Source organism: Stegodyphus dumicola, chromosome 1 (genome assembly GCF_044657685.1).
Source record: "Stegodyphus dumicola isolate Sdum_Otavi_A_Nest chromosome 1, ASM4465768v1".
Lineage (NCBI taxonomy): Eukaryota > Metazoa > Arthropoda > Arachnida > Araneae > Eresidae > Stegodyphus > Stegodyphus dumicola.
The window spans coordinates 140,845,049-140,863,963 of NC_140768.1; positions in this window are offsets into that span (position 1 = coordinate 140,845,049).

Sequence of the window (18,915 nt, forward strand, 5' to 3'; positions counted from 1 at the left end):
AAATTTGGTATATAGGTGCATCTACACAAGAGCCTGTGCACCTCGAAGCGATTTTTCAAACTTCGAATCAGAATTTTTTTATTTTATCTTTTTTGATGAAATCGCATCATTTTTAATAGCTTCATTCTTTTAGAAATGTGGTTTTGTCAACAGTTTTTCATTCAATACTTTGTGTACCGGACTGCTGACTGTTGAAAATATGAGAATTATGTCATCCACAAAGAACAATTTTAATTAGTTATTGCTTTCTGATGATAGATTCATTCTTTTAGAAATGTGGTTTTGGCAACAGGTTTTCATTCACTGCCTTTGGATACTGGACTGTAGACAGTTTTCTCTTGACAATATGAGCTTTATTGCTTATTTCATTGTAATTTTTTTATATTATGTTTAAATTATATAAAAAGTTTCGCATGATTTTTTTTAGGAAACAAAGTTTTTAACTTCCTTTATACCACTTGAATTCTTAAGATCTTGCAATGGGAAGTTGGTTAATTTATTCATTAGGGTAATTAATATTTGTATTAAGGGATATTTCTCTACACGTTTTGTTTTGGAAATCTGAGACATGTAAATATCATATTATGCGTCTATTTAAGTTTATTAAAAATGCAATACGTTTCGTTACCGACATCATTAAAATTGTGGAGTTTTCTAATTTATCATTTAGTTTTGTACCTCCATGGATTTTATACTGTTTTAGTAGAAATACTTGAAGGAATATGAGAGGATACATGAAGATAAATTTAGTTTTCAAAATTTAAATTTTAATAACAATTGTTTCGTAAGAAAATTTTTATGCTAATTCTTTAAATGAACTATTGAAAACCTGCATTTTCTATTTAATCTATTTTCATTTGACTTTTTCATAATTATTCATCATCATTATTTCTGTTTGAACATTTTCATCATAAGACATTTCCTATTTCAACTATTGAAAAACGTGCTTTTTGTATTCGACTATTAATAGGAAAGTATTATATGATTATATTCGCAGTTATTGCAATTTACCCATTAGGTGAGACTACGTATGTCAGTAAAAGTGGACAACATGAGAGATATCTTTGACGTTTTCGTCATAATACATGCCCATGGCTCTTGCGGTGAAAACTGAAATTTCCTTGATTCTTTTTCTAGTCTCGGTGAAAACTGGAACTGAAATCCGAAACGGGACTTATGCAAGACAAGAACTTTCCAACGCATTCAAAGTTTCATCTAAAGTTGGATTTTTAGTTCGCAGAATTACTTTCATAATAATTTGAGGAATATTATGAATGTTATGATACTAAATAACTTTTACTCTATTCCACATTTAGCAGCATACACTGAATTCATTTACGCTTCTAGTTCAGATCGGTTACCTATCAGTACTTTTTCACTGAATGCATATAGCCAACTAATCCTAATTATATATACGTCAACTGTGATAACTTTACTGAATTTTTTAAAAACAAATGTTATCTCTAACGTTAATATTAATGAAGAAACTGTTGCTTCTATCAATCACCTTGCCATGGACATGCAAAGGCTACTTTCAAGTCATCTCTAAAAATCTCTAATTCCAACAACTTTAACGATTTTAAGAGCGTTGTACCCGCTGCTTTCCAATCGTGCATATTTCTTTGCTGCTGACTGGGACGGGCAAGTACCTGTTTGCCCTCAAAACCGATTGAGATCTTGCCTAAATCTATGCCAAACACAAGGTTGTTGGTTTGCTAATTTTATGATCCATCTCAGTACTGCTGGTGGATATCCTGATGGTATGCTCATCACTGACAATAAACTTGATCCATTCCATGATTGGAAAACGGAATAGTAGTTTCCGTTACATATGCCTGCGAAACTTATACCAACCAAATAATTTAAATTTCATTTAAAGATCGGTCCACGAACCCCTAGACCAGTGTTTCTCATAATTTTTTGCCCGTTAGATGGCCATCCTCCCTCCTTTTCAAAACTTGAAAAATGTATACACATTTATTTAAACTTAAACTATTTTAACATAGATTATAAATTAAACAAGAAAAGTATAGGAAATGTTGATAAATACCAAAACCTGAATAAAAGCGGTCTTCTGTATTTATGAACTAAAACTAAACAAACAAATTAAAGATTGATCCCATCTTCCCCTTGAAACTGTCAAATCCCACACTGGTTGAAAGCCCCTGCTCTACACGATTAGGATTTAAGGTTCAGTACATTTCACTTAAACTTTGCTTACGAAAATTCGCATTAGAATTTGTTGTTAGACGTTGAGTTTCAATTACTACAGAACGGTGTCGCAGCTGAGCATAGCATAACACTACTAATGCTCAAGGTCCACGGCTGACGAAATGTGCATCCCCTGACGTGCTTATAATTATTCAGGATATTATTATCATTCTAAGTACATGCATGCAAGGTAAATACATTTCTGAGAACAGAAACAGTTAATGGATATTTATACAGATTATACCTTTGTAAAAATGAAAGGTACTATAGCTGTTTTACTGAAATCTTATTTGATCGCAAATATATAATTTAAGCAAATGATGGAATATTCGCTATTGCTATAATTATTTTCCTGTAATTCTTTATATCACAGCCATGAAAAGGAAGATTTCAGACAAAAAATAAAAAAGTGAATTTAATTTTGACGAAGTATTCTTGAACCTTCCTGTATAATTTCTGAAGCCAATAAGGTTCTACTTGCGTAACGCTTTGGGGAAGGCATTACGGCAGTCTCATACATGACACATCTCATATCTGACACGTGTATGTTAAACATGACAGGTGTTAAACCCGAGATGAATTCCGAGTAGTCCGGTGATTTGGCATCATCTAAGTCATAAACAATACATTAGATTACATAACTACGACACCTACAGGGAAAAGAGTGCCTTCGTATTACCTTGCGAGTTTGCCTTGAATATATCTCTAATTTTAAATCGGGGCACACCAGCGGCTGAGCGGTAAAGTCGCTGAACACTGGTAGTTCGGTCCGAGGTTCGAATCCCGCGAACGGGCTGGCTGCATGGGCGTTTTCGTGCTTTTCTCCATGTGTAACGTTTATACGAGCCAGTTTCCCTTAGAAAGTCCTCCACGAAGGCATTCCTCCCCTTAGGCAGATAGCCCTCGAGGCTTTGCCATAATCACACACACACACGCACTAATTTTAAATCTTAATTCAGAAAGGAAAAGAAGAGCAAAACAATTTTGGCGTCGGTATCTCTTTTCAAAGTAGGCAGTGCTACACGTTTTTTAGAATAAAAATAAATATATTCGATGAAATTCAGTAATCAATCTATTCGAATCGAAATGAAATTTCTCTAATTGAAGCTAATGCTTGTTACTTGAACAACAGTTCCACTTAGAAGCTTGTCGTCCGTGTTTATATAACCTAAAACTTGTTTTAATCTCGTGTAATTTTATGCTGTGAGGTAATGAAACCGTACTGGCGCTACTAAAGGTACACTGAATTACACTATAGAACATGTATGATTCTTACTTCAATTTAAGAGGATTTTTCACCAGCCTTAGAGGCCCACCAGTAACTGAGAATTAAAATCCATGAATTTTGTAGTTTAAACTGGGTTCGATTCTAGGGGAACAGGCTGGCTGCATGGGCATCTGCGTGGTGTTCCCTAGATAGTAAATACACAGAGTAAAAAAATCTTTCACGAAGACACCTCATTTCTTAGGCAGTCTCTTAGGCTCATCTCTTCGGCTCGTCTCTTGCATATGTTGCTCTAATTAAATAAACCAAACCATTCACAGCCTTAGGGGACTGACCTCTATGACCATAATCACCTCATTATAATTTAACTGATTGGGCAGCAAAATATTCTTCTCATTATCCGCTTTCCTCTTATTTCCAATATTTTGTCTATTTGTATTCTAAAAATGAACACCTTGCCTGTCCTTTCAACTGACCCGTCGACCAAAATTATTTAAATTTCCGAATCTAAATACCTCCGTATTTCTGTTATCAGCAAATTGTCTACGTTTATATTCCCCCCCCCCCGAGGGTCGACGTAGAGAACTCTGCGAAGCTATTGGCTAGGATCTGTACCTAGGCAGTCTCGGCCACGGGGGTATAAAATTTATGAACTTGGTGGTTCTGAAGACCCTGGGAAAGGTCGCTTATTGCCCGGCCTCTGGGTCTGGCACCTCACGGCGTGGTTCTTGTAGCCCGGGGGTAACACCCTCGGGTTGTCTGGGTAATGTCTCGCTGCGACGGGCAGCCCGAGCGACTGGTAGGTAGCAAATTAACGACCAGTGCCGTCTGGGAGATTTCCTGGGCGGTGCGCCTCTCTCTCTCAGGGGCCAGAGCGAAGGTTGAACATCCGCGCCTGGTTCTAAGGAGTGGGGGGGACCTGTAGTGCGATTCAGTTCGCAGAGCAGGGAAGCCCAAATTGTTGTTGTTACGTTTATATTTTAACATCAACTCAAATAACATTTTTAGACTTCTCAAGTTATGTAATTCAATAAAATTCTGCGCCTGAGGAATTAATCTCGTTACTAGTGAATCAGATAGCTCATCATCCGCTTTTGGCACACACAAAAATTTGTATGCACCTGATCCTTAGACAAATGTTCGAATTTTCAGTTAAGTACAGTGTGTTTCAAAAGCAGTGGTAATTCCACATTTAATTCTTATCATAATTTAGAGGCAAAATATGAAATTTCCCATACTGCTTTTTTTTTTCCGAATAAGAAGTGGATGTTCAGAACCTTACCTTTCCCAGTACGTTATATATTATTTTCTGATTTAAGGGAAAAAGATAAACAAGATAAAAAGGAATATTGCTAAATATTTTTGTAATGAATAAATAATATGACAAAACGAAACCGACGAAATTTTCTTCTCTATTTTTCTCAATAGAACCTTCTTCTCTATAGATGAGGATTTTGGTATACAATTCTCAGCCTGTTATTAATAACACACATGTAACAAAATTTTAATTTATAGGAATGTCAGATAAAATGTTTTTTTCGGTATTATGTTGCCATTGCTCACTTTGAAATCGTTGAGTTTGTTAAAAAATTCGTTAAGTTTTTAGGTGCCCATATTCAGGAGACGTTATTCAAAATTTGATGGCTCTATGTACCACTACTGTTCTTTCACAATGCGAGACACGTACATACATTCCTGCAGATTCTTCATTATTTAATTTATTTAAATATAATACAGAGTGATAATATTTGGTGGCAACAATCTGAAAAGTAAAGCGGACATTTATAGTAAGCCAACGCAAAATGCCGTTTTCATACGAATAGTCCTTCTAAGCTAAAACGTCTTTTGGATAATAATAAGAATAACAAAATAAAAAAATAAAAAAATAAAAAAAAAAAAAATTGTACCAATTATTTGTCTGTTCGTATAAGATGCATATGCACAGTCTAATTATTTGTTCTGCATTGCGGTGTCTTTTATGCTCATTTAATGGATGTTACCCTAAATAATATGCTATATTTATTGCGAGTTATATGAGCAAAGGTTTAGGCTACGCGTCTCCTCTTTCATTGTTGGTGTCTTCACTGTTTCTATATACTTTTTTATTTTAATCACAAAATGAATGCGTCAAGTAAAACACGAATAACCTATAATTTTGATAATAGTAGGGAAGAATTATATTATTTCGTCATTTTCAAAGCTAAATGTAATTGTTTGTTGTGGGACAGTAGCTTTGCATTGCCGAAAAAAAAAAAAAAAAAAAAAAAAAAAAACCAACGCTGAACGTGAATTTTAGAAAACGCATGTTATTTTTAATCCGGGTTATTCACATAAAGCTAAGAAAAATCAATTAAAATCAAACCAGTTTGGACAACAGTCAGGTTTCATTAAGCATGTAGGAAAATGTAAAAATGGCAGCATTTGTTCTTTAAAAATTTTTCACGTGTTCACAAAGAAGGAAAAGCTTTTCCAGTATAGTTAGTTGTTGAAAGAAGCATTTTTAACCTTTCAAAATTATTTATTTGGGGAATTTTCTAATAAAAGTAAGAGGCCCACCAGCGGCCGAGCGGTAAACTCGCTGAACCCTGGTAGTACGGTACAAGGTTCGAATCCCGCGAACAGGATGGCTGCATGTGCGTTTCGTGGTTTTTCCCATGTGTAACGGATATACGAGCCAATTTCCCTCAGAAAGTCCTCCACGAAGGCAGCCCTCACCTTAGACAGACAACGCACAATGTTTTGCCATAATCAAACAAACGAAACTATACTGATAAAAGTGAGATTGTTTCAGAAATACAGGACTTAAAGCCATCACCGTCCCAAGAAGAAAACATGCCATTTCAAAAGACATGAGGACTCAGTTAAATCCGAAATGGAAACTTCTGAAATGTCATGCTCAATCCCATTTTTTCTTTTTCCCTTTCGTCCACGAGTGACTAGGCGGTAAAGTTGCTGAACGCTGGTAGTTCGTTCTGAGGTTCAAATACCACGAACGGGCTGGTTACATAGGCGTTTTCGTGGTTTTCCCATGTGTAACGTGTATACGAGCCAGTTGTTCTTGGAAAGGCTTCCATGAAGGCATCCTTTCCCTTAGGCAGATAGCCCTCAAGGCTTGGTCTTAATCACATAAACCAAACCAAACCTTTTCACCTTTCTTTTACCATTTAAAATTACTTTGCCAAAATGCTAAATGACAATCATATTTGTACGGACAGATGTAATCATGTTTTCTTGACCTGTTAACAGCAGAATGAGATTCTGTACACAAGGCGAGTCTGTGTCGTTTCTTCTGCACTACTATATATGTATTAGTACAGATCAGTGCAGAAACTTGTGATTGTCAATTACTGACGCAAAATTTGTCTACAACTTCTTAGAAACATTATATAAAGTCACAAATATTATATACAGAAATTAACAATCAACTGGCACCTAATCGAATCCAATATATTATATATCCTGTTTCAAGAAATCAGAAGACAAACAGTGTTTTACTTACGAATCTGTCATATAATACAAATTTTATTATTTGATGCAATACAACAAAGTGTTTCAAGGGTTACTTATTTTCATATTTGTTGACTTACATCAGAAAAGAGGGTTGCTAATTCAGTTTGATTGCTCATAATCCTTGAAAGAATCTTACTTGCAGTTTCTATCAGCACTTGCTTCTGCTCTCGAATTTACTTACAAAAGTAAAGGATAGCTTATTTCATAATACTTTCGTATAATCTACTTAAGGCTCTGCTATTAGAGTATAAGGTAATTCTCCTGCCTTTCATGCCTTCTTTGTGTAGTGGTCAGCACGCTCAGCGCGTCCGTGGTTCGAGTCCCGGCGATGGTATTGCTCATTTTTCACATCTTCTGCTTCGGAAAAAGTCCTAATATCTCTACAGTGGTGCCCGAACTAAAAAAGGGAGTGGATGATGATTCTCCACCACCAGGATTTGCTGACTGGGTCCCCTAATCTCCAATGGGCCTTTGAAAGGGGAAGTATATAAGGTATTTCTGCCGCCTTCTTAGCATGCCTTCGCGGTGAAGTGGTCAGTGCGCTCGACGCGTATTCGAGAAGTCCGTGGCTAGAGTCCCGGCGAGGGTATTGCTCATTTTTCACCTCTCGAGTTTCCAAAATATCCTAATGTCTCTACAAGAGTATCGTATGGAAGATCTGAAAATATTCTTTTTTTCGAAATTCATATGTATTAAATGCCGTAAAAGAGTGAAATATTAATGGGCACTTACTGCATTTCATTCGATAACCTGCTTGGAATTTTACATAAATCGTATCAAATGATACGTAAACAAGCATGAAAAGAGTTTAATACACTGAACCGCAGTTGAATGGAATGTTGTTTTGCTCTCGAAATTGAAACCACATGATGTACTGAAGTGTTTTAAAACGCGTTATATAGTAGAAGGATAAATTTTTGGATAAAGGGAATTTTATAATACATGCTTTATCTTGTGTTTATTTAACTTTCCTAGTAACGCTAATATACATATACGTATGTAAGATAAAAAATATGAAAACAAACTTCTAAATTTAATTCACTATATCCTCTTTTATTTACTATTTCATTTGGGAACTTTATCTATCTGTCCTAAAAATAGCGCTATAAGTCTAAACTGCGTCATTCAAATTAATCATGCGATCTTACGTAACCCTTAATGCAGATGCCTCTTGATCAATCCTCAAATTGCAAACCAAAACTTTTCTCTTCGCGTGCTTCCATCTTGCATAACTTCAGCTTTGCTCTCTACTGTGCTAAGATATTATTTCGCTGGTTTGCTTTCTATCTCAACAATATCAAAAATGTAAATCTTCTGTGGAAAGGCACGACTAGAGTGCCAAGTGATTGTGGCCATAAATATCAACTGCAAGTAAAAATAGAATTAAAACTGCCTCGACTGCCAAGTTCTTTAGATATTACCAAGTTAACATTATTAGCATATTACACAATCAAAATTCTTCTTCACTATGGATCTAAGCACGCATCGACACTGCTCCGGCTTTTCATTGTGCTTTTACTATTATATATATATATGTCATAATAAAAGCAAAGGAAATGACGGAACACTGTAAATGCGTGATTAGACCCATACTGAAGAAGAATTTGATTGCGTAGTATTTAAAGAACTTGGCAGTCGAGGCAGTTTTAATTCCATTTTTATTTCAAATTGGTATTTGTGGCCACAATCATTTGGCACTCTAGTCGTGCCTTTCCACAGAAGATTTACATTTTTGATATTCTTGGGACAGAAAGCAAGCCAGCGAAATTACATCTTAGCACAGTAGAGAGCAAAAGCTGAAGTGCGTAGTTATGAAAGATGGAAGCACGCGAAGAGAAAAGTTTTGGTTTACAATTCGGTGATTGGTCGTCAAGAGGCATCTGGTATTAACGGTTACGTAAGATCGCATGATTAATTTGAATGACGCAATGCAGATAAGTTATTACGAATTTAGAATAGAGAGGAAGAATTAATGTTTATAGTTATATTATAATTCTGATTCATACATTTTTATCTTACATATATATATATATATATATATATAGTACTCTTATATTTATATATAAGTATATATATAGTACTCTTATATATATTAAATTGGAATGAAAGCAAAGCAATTTCTCAACAATATTAATAATTGCAACCGTGTATAAGAGGTTTTACATAATATCTAAACAAATTAAAATTAAAATAAGAATTCGTATTAGAACAAACTCGAAAAATAGTAATCGGAAGGAGAAAATGTACAAATTTAAAAGTTAATTTCCTTTTACTGAAACTCCAATTCAGAACTCATCAGATGAATTTAATTTGCAATTTTTAGCCTATTATTTTATTTCTTTTCATATATATATATATATACATATAAGAATATTATTAATATATAGCATTAATTTCAGTAAGATTAGTTTTTAACTGGAAATCATGACTTTTAATTCACATATAAGGAATTTAAATTAAAAAATATATGATAGAATTCAGGTATTTAAGAAAACAATTGATATCTTCCTTTCACTTTGTTTTGCATATTTAATACCAGAAGATATTTTCTCGCTCTTTTTCGCGTACATTCGTGGTGTAACTGAAAGCACACTGGGCGCGTTACTCGGGAAGACCCAGAGTTCGAATTTCGGCTAGGGCACAGTTTTCACGTCCCCGTACCGATATAATCTAATGACTCTACAACGATAATAAAAGGCACTAAGACATCTATGGCGCTCATTTATCCGAAATTTTGAAACGCGGAGACTTACAACATCATTTTACGTGCGAGGAAAGTTGACTATTATCTTGACGCCATTATTTACAGTCATACCAGCTAACAGTTGCATAGCAACAAACTACCATATTTGATTTTACTAATATCCAGGTTCTTAAGCCTTTTAGTAAGCATTCGTTATTGTGTGTATAGTCACTGATATCCTGTTCTGCGATGTATAGTCAACACTACAACTGAGATCTCCAAGCAGTGTAATTTCTAATAGTTACCAGACATCTGACCACACACATAAAGCTTCCTTATTACCAACTAAAAGGCGTCTATGTACTTATTAGCTCTCTATTCACTCGGATAACGGCTCACCGTCAAAAGAAAAGAAAATCCCCAACATTAAATAATACGAACCGGAAAGCAAAGAGTGCAAAACAGCTGCTTAATTCTGTGGAAAGTACGAGTTAGAGAAAATACGAAATAAAAACCTAGGCACCTGCGCGTTTCTCAAATCAAGAGTTCCGGACTTATTAACTCCAGTTGCTAAAGGTTATGTCGAATACAGAAATAGTTTAAATGATCATCATTCTTATTTCATCGTATTACCTTCGTCTAATACTCGTCACGTAGCATGTATTGCTAAACGAGTTTTTGCCGAAATCCTTTACAGGAAAAGAATTAAGACTTTTCTTAAGAGTAATTTCCTAAAAATGTCTTTATTGCCTAATAAATATTTTCCATCACAAAGCTCTTATAAAAACTTCTGAATATCAAAATATCGTGGGATTTGTTTCTGTTGTTCTGCACTACTTATTTTACATCTATATTCTTGAATTTGTATGTAACCTTAAAATTTACTATTCTTTAACCATTCATGCTTTATCTGCACTGTACGCTATGACTTAACTGTAGCGCTATAACTTATATTATAATTGTTGTAAATTTATCATATCCGAAATCATGGGTGCAATTTCTGTTCTGTTAAATAATGCAGCGAATACTACGTACTTCGTTTAGTTTTCTTTTTCCCCCAAATAATTCCCCAACTGTTCGTCGGCAACATTATTTTGAATGTCAACAATGTAAGATATTCCTACGCTTGTAGTATGTCACTTCACTACTGTATCACCATAACATGCATACCACGTACTGTACTTTTTCTATGCCTGTTAGCATATGAGCTACTCAGCAATACTGCAAATTTTCTTCTCTCTGAAATTTCATACGGGTAAAAAGCTGTCCAGTCGGTAGCAAAACTTTCGAGTGTTATCAGCTAGTCGCATTTTCAGAGTACAAATCCTGAAGCTTCTGATTACCTGAAATCCTTTTCGGCATCTGCCGCCCAGACGGTATAATGGTCAGGGAAGCCTGACTGCGATACTGAAGGGCCCGGATTCCAATCCTGGAGAAGATATGGATATAAATTGTTTGTCCTTTCATAGGAGTAACCTTGGCCACATATTATGTGCCTCCGCAATAAAATGGTCACCATTTCTGGCCTTAGAAGTGGCCAGTGTCGGAAAAAGAGACAAAGTGCCCGCTGTTCGAAAAAAAGAGAGTTTTGGAGCATCTTTGGCCTGTAACACTGAAGCACAAAACCCCACAGTTGCTGAAGTTCCGAAGGTGTTTAACGATAATGTACCGACCGAGCCGTTTACTGTCAACTCTCGCGGGGGATGAGACAGAATTGCTCATCCTTCGAATGTTGCTATAGAGAATTTTTAATATATAGTAATGTGCTCAACGTTAGGTTTGAAAAGTATCTTATGTATTTACTTTTCACTTTCCGATAAAATTCAACATGTGCATATGTATTTAAGTTACGAACCCATATTGAGAAAATGCTTGTTAATAGAATTAAAAGTAGTTCAGTGCAATTTTTGATGAGGAAAATAAAACACGGCTTGCTAGAATTTTTGTTTAAATAAAAGGCACAGGCCCATCAGTGGCGAGCGGTAAAGTCCCTCAACACTGGTAGTTCGATCCGAGGTTCGAAACCAGCCAGCGGGCTGGCTGCATGGGCGTTTTCATGCTTTTCCCCTTGTGTAACGAGTTAATGCAAGGCAGTTTCCCTTGAAAGTCCTCCACGAAGACACCTTTTCTTTCCGTGTAGTGCCTTAGGCGTAATACATAAATAATAAGAATAATAAATAAAAGGTACGTCTTTCATATAGCGGCTCGTCAGAGTAGATCGCGAATCAACAGAGACATCTCCCAAAATCTGAGTGCCGCTTCTTATACCTCGCCACGTGATCGTATATTATCACTGTTTGCATTTTTACTCTCGCCACATGCTCTTATATCATTCGTTTTCGATAAGGTTTTCTAATTCGCATTGTTTACTGAAAAATGTATTCATTGCTTTTTTGAATTATTCCAAAGGGACAATTTGGTCAGAAGGGCTATTAATTTCCTTTTGGCATTTTGCGTCGTCCATTATAAAACGGAGTTTCACTTTTCAAATTGTTGCCACCAAATATTAGAGCCCTGCATTATATTTAAAGAAATTAAATAATGAAGAATCTGCATGAATGTATGTATGTTTCTCGCACTGTGAGAAAACAACGGTACCTAGAGACATCAAATTTCGTATCACGTAGTCCTCCACTCGAATATGGACATCTGGAGACCCAAATTTGGAATTTGTTTCATTAATCTATTTCATATTCTGTAAAACTTTAATTTTTGATTAACAAACTCAACGATTTCAAAGCGAGCAATGGCAACACTGTACGAAAAAAAAAAAAAACATTTTTATGTCCAGCGCGCGAGACTGTGTATCAGAAATTTAAAGATAAGCTCTTTTCAAATATTTTGAGATATTTCTATTGAATTGAATTTTATGGTTTAAGCGCGAAGAACATGATATTTAATAAATAAAGGTAATAAATAAAGGTAACACAAAATGTTAAAAAAGTTAACGAAAGTTTTCAGATTTTTTTACATTTTAGCTATTATAATAATCTTTGTCATATATGACTAAAAATAAAATTCTGATGATGTTAAAGTGGAGGTTTTTAAAAACAAAATTTCCGAAGAGAGAGTTCAGGTAATTAAATATAATCATTCCAATGCATGTCATTTATATGTTACCGACAATGTATGAAATGGCGGCATTTTATAAAACACCTTAGGCATTTTATAGAACGCCTACCGTTTTTTAGGCAAAGTATGAAATATGTGAATTATTATATACTTTACCTAGGCATTGTATATATAATACCTAGGTATTTTATAGAATGGCATGTTCACTTTAGGCAAAGTATGAAAAAAAGGTCACGATATGCTATTATTCAAAAAGGCGTTCATTACTGAAAAATACAACTGTCATTTTGAAAAAATAATGAGACTGCCATTAATACCCTTTTATCCTAAATACGTAAAAAAAAAAGAAAAAGAAAAAGATATTAGTAAGATGATCTCGATACACCATAATAAATTTATATTCTCGATCTGATTGGAAATCAATAAGATCTACCTGACAAACAGAATTAAATTCAGAAAAATTATAGGTATCACAAAAAAATAATGCCCTTTTTAAAACCTTTTTGTTTTCAGGCAGATCTCACAAAGGGGGATATACAGTTCAATATCATTCCTTGGTATTTGGTTTAAAGTTCCTTCAACATTCTGTCACGTCCTCCGTGCCCAACAGCCAAATGAATTTCATGAAGTACGTGAAATAACTGACGCTTTATTTAATAGGGAAAATGAGTTTACATTTGTTTCACAAGCATCACATCATAAAAATTCAGTAATGAATAGTCCCCTGGTTCTTTCTTAGCAGTCAGTTTGGCTTTCGTACATCATTATTAACTTCTGGTACGTAGTTTCGAATAGAATCGCAGATGTATTTCGTATTTTGCCCCGGTTTGTCATCTGGTATTCTATAAAAGGCCTAGGCATTCTCTAGAATGCCGGATTTCATATTTTACCCGTAACATACATATTCTCATTTCTTTATTTCCAAATACATTTCCTATATTATTGGGTACCCAACATTGTTATTTTCAGTCATATGTGATAAAAATACACTCATGTCCATAAATTAAGCATAATTCGGAATCACGCGGAAATCGAACTCTAAAATAAATATATCATTTGTAAAATCACTACACACATCTTCAAGAATCATATGCAAATTTCAGGAAGTAAACAGATGACACCGATGGTACGTCACAATGACGAGAGTGTAAGAGAGTGATATATAAGGAATAGAGGCAAAGAAGTAAAATTGTTCGCAGGCGCTTTATAAGCATTTCAGTGCAATAACCGAATAGTTATGACACAAAGGACGCATTTGGATGATTTTTTACGTGGTAGAATTATCGGCCGTCTGGAATGTGGGCGTACCCAAATGTAAGTATCAGACGAACTTGGAATTGCCCAGAGTGTGATCTCCAGGCTTTGGCAACGATTCCAAGATGATGGTAATGTGAGTAGACGTTACAGCACAGGTCGCCCCAGAGTTACAACGCCGAATGAGGACCGGTATTTGGCAGTTACTGCCAAAAGAAACAGACGGAGCACAGCCTCAGACCTGTCTCGTCAGCTCTCTTCAGCCACTGGTACGAAAATTTCAAGGAAGACCGTGTACAGACGCTTAGGGCAGATTCGTCTATATGCTCGTAGACCTGTCAGATGCGTTCCACTTACTGCAACTCACTGTCGCCTGCGGTTAGCCAGGAGTAGAGAGCATGCATTGTGGACACCGCAACAGTGGGCTTGTGTGATGTTTTCTGACGAGTCCAGGTTTAGCTTGCAGTCTGATTCTTGCCGGACGTTCATATGGAGAGGTCCAGGTACCCGTTACCACCAAGAAAACATCGCTGAACGACACCGTTACGGTGGTGCAAGAGTGCTCGTTTGGGGTGGAATTATTCTGGGTTCCAGAACTGACTCGCATTTTCAAATTGGAACCATGACAAGCCAAATCTCTCGGGACGTCATTCTGGAACAACATGTACGTTTGTTTCGGTGTGCCATGGGCGCACAATTTGTGTTTATGGATCACAACGTCCGTCCTCACCGTGGAAACATCGTAAGCGAATGCCTTCAATCGGAAGATATCACCCGTATGGACTGGCCAGCATTCTCACTGGACTTGAATCCAGTAGAGCACGTGTGGAACATTCTTGGCCGACGAGTTGCAGCTCCTCCTACATGTCTACCGGAACTTAGCGTTTTGAGCATTGCATTGCGGTGTAATATCCCCCAAGATCAGATCGATAATTTGATACTTAGCATGCCTAGGCGTTGTACGGACTGTATTGCATCGTCTGAGAGGCATACAATGTATTAACAATCATACCAACCATGCAATATTGTTTTTTTTTTTTTTTTTTTTTAATTTGCTCCATGGAGAAAAATCACTAATTTGTTTAATATTATCAAACATATAGCATCTTTTTTTGCTCTTTACCTTTTATTTAATAAATAAGCTTTACAAATAAGTCAAATTTGTTTTGCTTGTAACTCTTCCTTTGCTGATTTTGCATTATCCTTAATTTACGGACATGAGTGTATTATAACAGCTAAAATGAGTGTTTCACGTATATAAGTAAAATCGTGTAATTTAAATATTTTTATATATTCTGTTTCACCCTCTTTTAATCTGAGAAGCAAAAATGGAAATATTAGATCATCCCATAAATATTTCTCTCCTTTTTCGTTTTTTAGTTCAAAGGGGCAATTTGCCCAGAGGGAGTATTAATTTCGTTTTGCCATTTTGTGCTGATTCGCTACAAGCTTTGTTTCACTTTTCAAATTGTTGCCACCAAATATGATCGCCCTGTATTATATTTAAAGATATTAAATAATGAAGAATCTGTTTAAATGTGTGTATGTTTCTCGCATTTTGCTAAACAACGGTACCTAGAGCCATCCAATTTTGAATAACGTAATCCTCCTGCGAATATGAGCATCTGGAAGCCCACATCTGAAATTTGGAATTTGTTTTATTATCGGTTTCATATTTTGTAATTTTGTTTTCTTGATTAATAAATACAAGGATTTCAAAGTGAGCAATGGCAACTTGGTACGGAAAAAACTTTTTTATCTCCAGAACGCGAGATTGTCCATCGGACATTCTAAAGATATGCTCATTTTAAAGTTATTTTGCGACATTGCTCTTGAACGCAATTTTATGATTTATGAGCGAGGAATATGATATTTAATAAATAAAGGTAACATACAAAATGATTAAATAAAGCCTCTTTGGACGTAATTTAAAATCTGAAACTTTTCAGTTTTTTTTTGGGGGGGGGGTAAGTATGACGTTAAGATGCTTTAATTTACTAAGTAATCAGGTGGACGCCATATCATTTTTTCAAGAAAGAAGTCTATTACCTGACTAACGAGTGTACGAAAATGGCCAGAATATGAAACTTTATGTTGAGGATGAAAGCATTTAGGTGCAATGTTAAAAATTGCAAAAATATATAGGTCTTCCGTGTTGGCTCAGCGGTTCCAGAATGTCATCCATCACGAGTATTAGATTTATGTATTGTTGGACGGAGGATTTTACGTCCATCAAATGACGTAATAAACAGCATAATATGTTAGTTTTTTCTCTAATCTTGTTAAATTTATGCGATTTGAGCTTTGTTAAAGGAATTTAGCAAAATATTTTCACAAATATTCTTTTAGCCATAGATATAACAAAATTTGTCATAAATGATGTTTTTAAAAGGAGTAATAAAAATGGTTGTTCTAGTTAATAGGAAAACAAATAAGTTCCTATAAGAAGATAATAGTATTTCATTAATTCTTTTAGAATTGATCGATTAATTAAAATGCCTACATTTTATTTCGCCACCACTTCCTCTTATTGCGAAAGGTTGTTCTAATTCTAAATGAAGTGAAATACTTCAACAATCTACAAAAATAATCATTTTATTTACAAAGCAACTTGGATTGCATCGAAGGTTCACTGCTAACTAACTACGTCGCAAACTAAAAAAACTAACATTCTTTTTCAGAAGCGAAGCGCCCTCTAACGGCGATACATAAATCATTTGGGGGATTTTTCCACACCTCTTATATAGCTCTATTTTCAATTAGAAGCATTTTTTACGTCGGTTTGTCGTCTCTAACAGCATGTATTTTGTCTTCTTCTTGCTCTGTATTCTTTACTTTTCTATGCGATTTGAGAATACCATCGTTTGTTTTTGAAGAACTCGTAATATATTGTGCATTTAAATATTTGTAAATAAATAATAAAACAAACCTAGATTTTCAATCAAAAATGGCTAGAATTGATTAAGCGGAAAAGTGATAATTTACATAAATCAAATTAAATTTTATTACAAAAAAATTTTACATAAAATATTTAGTGAATTATGTTTGATTCGTTTTAGCATATTTAGCTGATATTTATAGAAAGTTAAATGAGATAAATTTAGGATTAAAAGGGCAAAGTTTTAATTTGTTTACAATTAAAAATAAATTAAATGCAATTATAAAAAGAACTCGAGCTAATAATTAAAGAATTGGATAATAATATTTTAAGCTTTTCACCACATTTAGAAAATTTTCTAACCGAAAATAATTTGAAAATAAAAGAAGAATTATCATCTGACATTAAAAAATCATTATTTTCATTGATAAATAATTTCACCACGTACTTTCGCCAGGATTATGAAAACGAAAATTGGATTAGAAATCTACTTTGTTTAAACGTACCTGAAATTATATCTCGTGAAGAAAAAGAACAATTGATAGAAATTTCACTCTAACTGCACATTTCAAAAATAACACACTTACAAACTTTGGCTCAATCGAAAAAAAGAATTTAAAGACTATTCAAATAAAGCTGTTAAGTTTTGATTGCCTTCTTGCACAACCTAGTGTGAACAAGGATCTTGTTTCCCATGTTAGAGTTGAAAAATAAATGCAGAACAAAATTAAAAATGGATCCTAATTTAAGGTTAAAACGAATTGAAATAAGACCAGACATAAAGAAATTGATCTCTCTTAAACGGGCCCCAATTTCGCACTAAATTTTAGAATTAAAGTATTAAAACTTAAATTTAAATCTTAAAGATAATTATAATGGTAACAAATTTTTAATCTAATATTTTTATGAATGCATCTTTAATACAAATAGCCAATTGTGCAATTGGCAATATATATATATATATTTTAAATATTTCTATTGAGAAATTGAAAAATAATCTATATGGTATCATTATTAGGATATCATTTATTATGTATGTATGTTTATGTATTATTTCCGCCTTCTTAGCGACCCTTCGTGGTGTAGAGATCTGCGTAATTCAGAGGTCCGCGGTTCGATTCCCAGCGAAGGCGTGGCTAATTTTTCATCACTCCTGCTTCCAAAAAATCCTAATGTCTCTACAATGGCGCCTCATCTAAAAAGGGTGTTGGATGATGATTCTCCTCACCCAGGATTTGGCGATTGGGTCCCCTAAAAACTCCAGTTGCCCTGCCCTTTAAAAGGGAGAGTATGTAAGGTATTTCTCCCGTTTCCTTAGCGAGCTTTCGAGGTGTAGTGGTCTGCACGCACAGCGCGTAATTGAGAGGTCTGCGGTTCGATTCCCGGCGAAGACGTTACATATTTTTCATCTTGCCTGCTTCCAAAAAATACATAATGTCTCTACAAATCATTTGAAAATTGTGGGGTACTAAAAATATTCAGTTTTTGTTTAGATGGTACGCGTTAGTCAAAAGGTTGAGAACCGCTGCTGTAAAGTGAAGAAACGAAAGTTGAGCTGTTTAGGTTTATTCAAGCTTTGCGTCGTTGTCAAGAAATAAAAGAAATCCAAATTCTTAATTGACAGAAGGCCGAACGAGCTGATATTCTTAAGGAAAAAAACAGCAGAGGAAACCTCGGTGTGAATGTAATATTAATACGTTAATCATGTCAAAATACATTAATAACAGGCCATTTAAATTGACGTAATCTACTTATTTGCTAACTACTTCCTATTTCGATGAAGAATTTCCCGAAAAAATAATGGTATCCTAAGCTATGAACTTTTTACGTCGCTCATTAGAAAAAAATTAAGTTCAAAATTTAACTTTTAACCGTAACAAAGAATTCATTTTAAAAGTAATTATTTCCTTTGCCAACGATATTTGACAAAGGAGTTCAAATTTTAGATACCTGCATTTTATTACAAATAACAGTGATTGGTAAAATTTATATTGACTGCTTATACTATTTGTTATTCGATATAGAAAAGCCAGATGTTTCTTTTCCGTCAGATGAATTTTGTTTCCATGGATTTTGTTCGTA